The 9737-nt window shown below is 44.7% G+C and overlaps 1 long non-coding RNA gene across 1 annotated transcript in view; it reads right to left on the bottom strand.

Moving 5' to 3' along the window:
• Window positions 1-9419, bottom strand: part of LOC148682292 (uncharacterized) — a 10514-nt gene extending 1095 nt beyond the window's left edge. Inside the window, exons 1-3 of the long non-coding RNA XR_015942964.1 lie at window positions 9271-9419; window positions 2039-2184; window positions 1-1961 (exon numbers count right to left, since the gene is read on the bottom strand). The exon at window positions 1-1961 is cut by the window's left edge and continues 1095 nt beyond it. This is a non-coding gene — a long non-coding RNA (uncharacterized LOC148682292). The remainder of the gene's footprint in view (window positions 1962-2038; window positions 2185-9270) is intronic.
• Between the last annotated feature and the right edge of the window lie 318 nt (window positions 9420-9737).

Below are 9737 nucleotides of genomic sequence, written 5' to 3'. Positions count from 1 at the left end.
CTGCTCCTCGTGTGGTTTAAAAGAGAAGGTCCACATGGCAGCAGTTAAACTAGAATATGTCAAATTGTTTAGAAATTAAGAAAACAATCATACTCCATCTTAGTTTTACGTTACAGGGTTGAATTGTTAAGCTTGACCGTACCCTTCCTAACCATAATAAACCTCAAATAATGTAAATAAATGACAATATATCTCGCCTTCTTTTGCACCGTGCTGTTAAAGAGAGCTGAATGATGTCACTTCCTGTCTGTGATGTAATAATACATATAAATTGCTATAGGTGGAACAATGCTAGTGTAATAGAGTTGAGTTTATATTGAGGGACAAAACTTTGTAGCCTGTTTTTTATGAAAAAAAAATCTTATTTTTTATTTTATTTGTATTTATCACAAGAAAATAACTCAGATAAATAGTTGTAATACTGAAAAAAAATGTAGACACTGTGTGTATTTGATTAATTTGTTTCTACATGCAATTTCAGAGAAGTGCCTCGGGGACATGACAGATAGCTTTGGTTTGTGACAGAAATGTTGAAAGTTCTCCCAGTTCTTCTTCTTTCTCCCCACACATTTATGCATGTGTAAATAATGCTCCACAGCTCCACAATCATTCCTCTGACTGTTAAATCACATGTAAATCTCCTATAACCTCATCCACTTACTGCTTCAAGAAATCCAAGAGGCGAGGGCTGGGACAAATGCAGTGTTTAGTTTACATACACTAACATGGCCAGCAGGCCTCACTGATCTGGGCTACATCACTGTGTAAATGTTTTCTGCGTTGGGTTGAATTTATTTGAACCCTTTCAGAAACACATGGAGTCAGATGTGCTTCAGGCATTAGTGATGAGCCAGTCTAGTTCAAACACAATGACTCTGTGCTAGAAGACTGAGTACCTGTCTTACTTCTGTCCTCGCAGATAAAACTGAACAGAACGCCACAAACTTAAAGCAGGACTTCCAGGACTGAGAGAAATAAACAACTATTAACTGAAGTGAAAGCACAAGCGGCCGGCACTTCTGTTGACATACAGTACATGAAGGGCTCTGTCCGTGAGAGCAATAGCCTTGACCCCCCAGTTCTGTGTTCTGCTCAGTTACCTTCAGCTCTTCTGTGACTTTTCTTGACGTCTCGGCATCATTCTACACTTTTTGTACAAGCGAGCTTCCCCTGAAAAAAGATTTTATTAGATTTTATTTAAGGCCTTGGTGCTTTCTGTCCAGCCAATATGTGTCCAGATGCAGTTTAATGTGCATGTCGATTGAACTCCTTCAGCATGAACCCCATCAAAATAAGCGGAGTCAGCAGTGTGCTCTTCCTACTGAAACATTACTCCATGCTCTTTAAGTTTAATGTGTTTATAATGTATTTATTTCATGAAAATGTTATTTATGAAAGTGTTTTTACCTTTTCTGTTAGATTAAGACGATGAGCTTTAAACACTGACAGTTCTGAGCTTTATAATGGCAACAAACTGCAACCAACAGTTCTGGTTCAGGGTTTAGTGGCGGCTTTCTGAAGTGGAGCGAGGAAAATGTCCAGAACACATCAGCTGACACCCGATCTCAATTCAGTTTAGAAACTCAAGAAATGTACAGTCGTCTCAGAGATCTAATGAAGCTGGAATATATTTTATTATTCCTTCATTCATTTTCTGTTCGGTTTAGTCCTTTTATTAATCTGAGGTCGCCACAGCGAAATGAAACAAAGATGCCCTTCCAGATGCAACCCATCTCTGGGAAACATCCAAACACACTCATACACTACTGACAATTTAGTCTACCCAATTCACCTGTACCTGTAATCTTTGGACTGTGGGGTAAACCAGAGCACCTGGAGGACGCCCATGCAAACGCAGGGAGAACACACAGAAACGCCAACTGACCCTGCCAAGGCTCGAACCAGCGAACTTCTTGCTGTGAGACGACGGCACTACCTACTGCGCCACTGCGTCACCTTATCTGAAATCATATATGCATAAATGTAAATATATGAAATGTGACCTCCTGTACTTTTATTTTGCCATCCCAGCGCTCACCCTGGGGCTGATGTGTTCAGACTCAGCATCAGTTGAACATCTTTAATCAGCCGCAGGTCATCTAGAGGAGCTTTAACACATGAGCTGTTCACACTTCTGTATGGTCCATATCAGAAAGAGTCGAGTTTTGGAGTTCTGCTGGAGACCTGCACATAGAGGAACACATGGACATCAGACTGCTGATCAATCTGCACAGGAGACGCTGAAGAGGAGGAAGACAGATGATGGAGGAAAAGCTGAAATAAATCTATTATCAAGGGAAATATTCAGACAGAATGATGAGGAGTTTAGGATGAAGATGAGAAGAGACGACATTTATATAACATTAAAATATTAGTGGAGACAAATAAACATGCGTGTGTGTGAGAAACAGAGAGGAGGAAGTGATGTGAACTAGACTGAGGTGAGGACACACTCGACTAAACTCAACACTGACATTAATGGAGTTCAGGAACAGGATTAATGTGGAGACTGTAGAGTTCTAGAGAACATGTTAGATTTGATGGAGGACATATGCAAGAGAGGAGGAAATTGATTAAATATGTAAATAATAATGGACATGAAGAGACGTTCAGAATATAGATTGTGACAGTACTGTCTCTTCTTCCAGTGAGACCTGGTCAAGATGGCAGGCAGCACAAACAGTTTCACATAAAAATGGGATCCTATTGATGTTGATTCAGCTATAATAATAAAATAATACACTTTATTTATATTGCGCTTTTCTCAAACTCAAAGCACTAACAAGAGCATCAAAACACAGAAGAACATCAAATACACAAAAAGTAAGAATGATAATAATAAAAATATACATATGAAAAGAAGGCCTCATATAAATATTTATTTCTTTATTTATAGGCCCAGGGCAGGCTGCGCTGAGTATTTTAAATAAGTGGGTTTAAATTAAACACAATAGGATCGTTGGCTGTGCGCGAGCAACATCTCAGGTAGCCAACTCTTTTAAGAGCTGAACTAAAAGAAGTTTAAGGGCAATAAGCCTATACAATACGGTCAGCTGTAATGCCTATTTCACATGCGTTTTCCGACACAACAAGACTTTCGAGACTTTCTAAAACCCTGGATTAATGAAGAAAGTTTCTAATTAACTAATTAAACACAAACGTATAATTGATAATAAATAATGTGTTGTAGTTCAGACTAACAGATGAGCTCGCTGTCTGTGCGTCGCAGTAATGGTGAACTTGGCATTTGCTCTTTGTGACTAAATTATGTTATACAGCGGCTCCAGTTCCATATAGCACATATAAATATTGCAAATAGGCTACTATTCGGTGCTGCCAACTGTTTGCATTTTATTTTATGCATTTACTGTTGCATGAAATAATAAAAAAAGGGAAGAGCGCTGGTAAAGAGCGTGATGCGCACAGAAATTCACCCATTCTGAAGTTCTCTTTAACCTAATAGGGTATATGCCGAGCTAGTGCTGTTCCCATGCTGATCCACTTCCGGTGACCTGTTATTGTGAACTTTTTCCCATTTTATACGGTTCCTTATACAGCATCGATGTTGTGATGTCATTAAAATACAATCAGTTAAATAAACTTTAGCATTTATTTAGTTGTTCAAGTGTAAAACGAGACAAAAAGCCGTTTACTCGCACGCTCCCGTCAGAATCGGCAGGCTAACGCAGAAGCTCCACTGAATATACTGGGGTAAAATAAATGCTCATATTATAAACATATGGCGGGGGAAATGTCATTTAATGCAGTGCTTCTTGTACAATCTGACACCCACCTTGAATCGGATATCACTCAGCTAGTGGATATCGCTGATTTTTTAAAGAAAACAGACCTTAAACATACAGGATTTTGCATTAGCATTTAATTCGCCGGAAGCGCTTAACCCAGGTTAATGTTAAATTAAAAGTTCTATTAGCATGCTTCGGCATATACCCCATTCTTCTTAAATTGTAGAAAATCTTTAAAATGACAGGCCTTTAATCTTTTCCATCTGGAGAATTACAGTTATTAATAGCTTAGTCCTTATTAATGATCGGTTAATAAAATACATCATTTACAGATCTACTGAAGAATAAGACGAATGTGCAATAACTATAATATTTTTATGTTCATTGATGTAAGCCTGCTAACTGATCAAATGACAGAATATGTAAACTTAGTTTATATATATATATAATTAAATAATAATAATAGTTCAAATCCTGTGTGCTGGTCCACAGAGGGCTCTTATTTTGAGGGTTACATCACGAACTCAGATTTGGTTGACCAATCAAAGGAAAGTTGGCGTTTCAGCACCGCCTACATGTGTATAATGAATTTTGAAGTCATTTATCCGTTTTCCTACCCTGAATAAAAATAATTTAAATTTAGCCAAAATCTTGTTTCTTCGTTTCTTGTGAGCAAATGAAAAACAGAAAAACGGCCGCTTTCTTCATTTTTCTTTTTTTGATTCAGGATGGATATGGATTGGACGGAAGACACCCTGATTCACATGGTCACCATTAGGTTGTGGGTTGTTTCTCTGGATGTTGTGGCGAGTGTTCCAATGCAGCGTTGCCACAAGTACAAACCACCAACACCTGTCACCTCATCAGCACCAATCGCCACCTGCAGCTCATTAAGACTGGAGCATATAAACAGAGAAAGAGAAGACACAGGGTGAGCTTGATCTCTCCTAGAAGACACGCTAATGCTCCTTTCTCTGTTTTCCCCAGCAGATAGCAGTGGCTAGACCGGCACCTCAGATTGTTTTCAACTATCCTAACCTTCATCAGCCCTGAGGCCTTTCCACATTACTCGGCCAAAGGACTCATACCTGCACAGCTACCCTACCCTCACCTCCTTACCTTGCACTGTAAATAAATCACCCTCTGGGTCGTTACACCATATCTGTTTGAATGCTCATGTTTTATCCCTCGTCTCGCCACAACTGGTGGAGAATGCGGGCAGATTGAGTGGATAAAACCCCACATCTGGTAACATTGAATTATTTTTTTATTTTTTAGGCGAGCGGCTGCTCTCTCTCTCTAATCCCTCAAAACGGTGTGGAGGAATACACCCCTCTGTGAGACAAAATGGAGGATATCATGCGTCGCCTCTCTGAGATAACCACACGACAACAACTGTTCACCGAACAGCTCTCCGTCAGACAACAGAGAATGGAAGAGCGCCTGTTCCAGATGGCTGAACACCTCCCACTCCCAGAGGCACGCACCTCCGCTCACCGCCATTTGACAAAGCTCGGTGACCTGGATGATATTGATGCGTATCTGCATACGTTTGAGGTCATCGCAAAGAGAGAAGAGTGGCCCGAATCCGAGTGGGCTCAAATCCTGGCCCCCTTCTTAACCGGAGAGTCACAGCGGGTGTACTTCTCGTTGGATTCCCCCCAAAATGAAGATTATACTGTACTAAAAGGAGAGATCCTGGCACGTGTGGGGTTATCGCCGGTGAGAGCAGCGCAACAGTTCACTACATGGGCGTATGAGGAGGGTGCCCCAGTACGGGCGCAGGCAGCTCAACTCAGCAAGCTTGTCCGCTTATGGCTCCTCGGGGGATCCCCAACCGCTACACAGGTTGCCGAGAAAGTCGTCATTGAGAGGTTGCTGCGTGCTCTTCCTAGAAGACTCCGGGGGCCTGTAAGCATGAGGAACCCTGCAAGTTTGGCAGCTTTAGTGGAGGCGGTGGAGTTGGCAGAGGCCACACTGACCCGAGACATTATCGAGAGAGCAGCCGTTCCCTCCCGGAGGGTGAATTCACCATGGCGGCAGGTGGAGAGTACCTCACGGCCCATCAGCAGACCGGCTGTCCCGAGTCCGGCGGATGAGCCCATGCCCACTGAACCAGTGAACTCCACTGCACGTGCCTGGTTGGCTGGCTGCATCGTTCACCGGACCCTACCATCAGGTGCTCCGTCTCGCAGAGTGAAGCTTGAGGGGAAGACTATCACGGCTGTATTGGATACCGGGAGCTCCGTGACGCTGGTACAACCAGGTTTGATCAAGCCTCGAGTGGGATCTAAAGCCACAATATCGATAACCTGTGTGCATGGTGACACACGTTACGTCCCCGCACAGCGGGTAACGATTGCAGCCGGCAACGGCGCATGGCCCCTGGAAGTGGGCGTTGTAGCTGATCTCCCCGTCCCCCTTTTGCTTGGCCGGGATTGGCCAGGGTTTGAGGAGTTATTGTCTTTGCCAGCAGCAACCCCCTACCAGACACGTCGCCGCCCCCGGGCTCGGACTCAACGGGTCCGCCAACCAGCTCTCCTGGCCACAGAGAGCGACCGAGGGGGTGAGTGTTCGAATCAGTCTTCTAATGTCTTTATGGATTTGTTCCAACAGGTCTCTAGGGGAGGTTCCTTCGGACAAGCCCAGCGTGAAGATGACACACATAGAAACTGCTGGTCCCAAGTTTGAGTAGTGGAGGGCCAGGAAAGGCTCCCTGCTCCTCACCCCCTCCCACACTTTATCATCCTGAATGGTCTGCTGTACTGTGCAGCTGAGCGACGGGGGGAGAGGAGGACATAACTGGTGGTACCAAAAAGCAAAACGTCCACCATCCTGGAGCTCGCCCACACTCACCCAATGGCGGGTCACTTAGGAGCAGCCAACACGATTCAGCGCATTCGGGACCGATTCCACTGGCCTGGGCTAAATGGTGAGGTCAAGAGATACTGCCAGGCATGCCCGATGTGCCAGAAAACTGCTCCCCAACGTCCTCCCCCCAGTCCCCTGATCCCGTTACCCATCATTGAGGTACCCTTCGACCGCATTGGTCTGGACCTGATAGGGCCCCTGCCAAAATCCGCCCGAGGCCACGAACACATCCTGGTCATCCTAGACTATGCCACCCGATACCCTGAGGCCATACCCCTACGCAAGGCCACCTCCAATGCCATTGCCAAAGAACTCTTCCTGCTGTGTAGCCAGGTGGGCATCCCCTCAGAGATCCTGACTGACCAGGGTACTCCATTTATGTCCCGGCTGATGGCAGACCTCTGCCACCTCCTGAAGGTGAAACAGCTGCGAACACCCGCAGACGGATGTGCTCGTTGAGCGGTTTAACCAGACCCTAAAACGGATGCTTCGCAGGGTCGTGGCAGAAAATGGTCGTGACTGGGACCTCATGATCCCATACGTACTGTTCGGCATTCGTGAGGTGCCCCAAGCCTCTACTGGGTTCACTCCTTTTGAGCTACTGTTCGGCCGACAACCCCGCGGCCTCCTGGATGTGGCACGACAGGCCTGGGAACAGGAGCCCGCACCCCAGCGGTCCCTCATCGAACACGTACAAGACATGAGGCAGCGAATTGAATGGGTAATGCCCCTGGTACGACAGCATCTCACTGAAGCCCAGCACGCCCAACGACGTGTCTATGACAGGCCTGCCCAAGCCCGAGAGTTCCAACCTGGAGACCAGGTCCTGGTGCTAGTGCCCACAGCAACTTTCAAGTTTCTGGCTTCCTGGAAAGGGCCCTATGTAGTTGTCGAGAAGGTCGGGCCAGTAAACTATCGTGTCCGTCAGCCGGGACAACGTCGAGAGGAGCAGAGTTACCATATTAACTTACTGAAACGGTGGGTTTCCCCTTCTAGCCAGCTGGTAACCTTTGCAGAAAGCCCACATCCTACGGTACACCTAGGCGAACAGCTCTCAGCCACTCTGAAGACGGAGCTTGAAACCCTGGTCAGTGTGTTTAGTGAGCATCCTGGGCGCACCACTGTCATTCAGCACGAGATCAAAACAACCCTAGGAGTCATTGTGCGACAGCGGCCCTATCGGGTTCCAGAAGCTCGCCGGCTGGCAATAGAGGAAGAGGTACAGAAGATGCTGAAGTTGGGGGTCATCGAGCCATCTCGGAGCCCGTGGTCCAGCCCCATTGTCATGGTCCCAAAACCGGATGGCACCCTCCGATTTTGTAATGACTTCCGGAAGCTAAATGAAGCATCCAGCTTCGACGGGTACCCGATGCCTCGGGTGGTTGAACTCCTGGACAGACTCGGTAGTGCCAGGTTCATATCCACCCTCGACTTGACCAAAGGTTACTGGCAAGTTCCGCTAGCCCCAGGGGCAAAAGAGAAAACCGCCTTCACCACTCCTAGCGGCCATTGGTATTACCGGGTCCTTCCCTTTGGGCTGCATGGGGCACCGGCAACGTTCCAACGAATGATGGACATATTGCTCCGGCCCCACCAAAGTTATGCCGCGGCCTACCTTGACGACGTAGTAGTCCACTCGATGTGTTGGGAGGAACATCTTACCCGTCTGCGGAGGGTGCTCCTAGAGTTACGACGGGCTGGGCTCACAGCTAACCCCAAGAAATGTCATCTCGGGCTTGCAGAGGCAAAGTACCTGGGATATCACATTGGTCGGGGGTTGATCCAACCGCAGCAAGCCAAAGTAGAGGCTCTACAGAAGACTCCCCGGCCTACCAATAAGTCCCAGGTACGTGCCTTTTTGGGGTTAGCGGGTTATTACCGATGTTTCATCCCCAACTTCTCTTCCGTAGCCAGCCCATTGACAGACCTGACAAAGAAGGGACAGCCAGAAAGAGTCAATGTCTTCAAGCAAGCGTTCCTGTTCTTGGGCAGTCTTTTGACTAATCATCTGACCCCTTTTGTTCTGATCTGTAATAGGAAGAAAAAGCAATGATGTTACAAAAGTGTTGCATGAAATTTAACAAGAAGAACCAGCGTAACACCAATCTGCATCATTTACTGATTTATCTGGAGCAGAAAAGTAATGAATTGCCCCATAAGCCTTACTGTAGCTGCACAAATAGGTGATAGTGATTAGCAACAGGCTTAGTGATTCAGTAAATCTCCCTATAGACTGACAAAAGCAACACACGGTGCTCTGGCAGATACAGTAAAGGACAGAGAAATCCTGAGGTTTGTAGCTGCTCATTGAAAAGAAAGTAGATACGTATAAAACAACTGAGCTAATCGCACCAAGAATGAGAAGCAAACATTGCCTTTTGAAGATATGGAGCCAGAATAGAGAGGCCTAATTTTGGGGTCTAGTGTGCATTTTTTTATTACTGTTATTGATTAGCTCAAGTTATATAGTTTGGTTTTACTCTGATTTGCATGGATCAATCATTCTGTTTTCACCTTTAATAAATATATCTTATTCCTCTATAAGTCAAAATATGAACTGAACTTGTCAATAGTGTTCATTTAACATTGAGTGAATGCTAGTTGCTTTACCCATTGAACATTCCAGTGATTATTTATAAAACATTTTACTTACCACAACTTGCCTACTGCTTGACATGGATAACCCGCTGATTTACTGTGTCATCGCTGCAGTACAAACAGTCCTACATCCTCTTGAGACACTCTGCTGCAGCCAAGGTATTTTATACTGTCTGCACAACGGCAATACAAAATGCAATTTAATAAAAGACTTATTAAAAAAATCTGTATATGTTTTTGCATGATAAAAGACAAAACATTTAATCATATATATATATATATATATATATATATATATATATATATATATATATATAATGATTCCTAATGAATGAGAGTGATCAGACATTTACTGAAGCATTATTAATCCACAGTTGTGCTGGTGAACATCAGTTAATGCACTGAGAGTCAACAAGAACTAACAGAGAACAACTTTACTGTCATCAACTAACATGAACAGATCAATAAATACTGGAATAAATGTGTTATTATTGTTCAGTTCAAGTTAAATCATGAAGAAGA

The sequence above is a fragment of the Danio rerio genome, chromosome 4 (assembly GCF_052040795.2).
Source record: "Danio rerio strain M-AB ecotype USA chromosome 4, GRCz13ab, whole genome shotgun sequence".
NCBI classification, from domain to species: Eukaryota; Metazoa; Chordata; class Actinopteri; order Cypriniformes; family Danionidae; genus Danio; species Danio rerio.
This window is presented reverse-complemented; position numbering and strand designations above follow the sequence as displayed.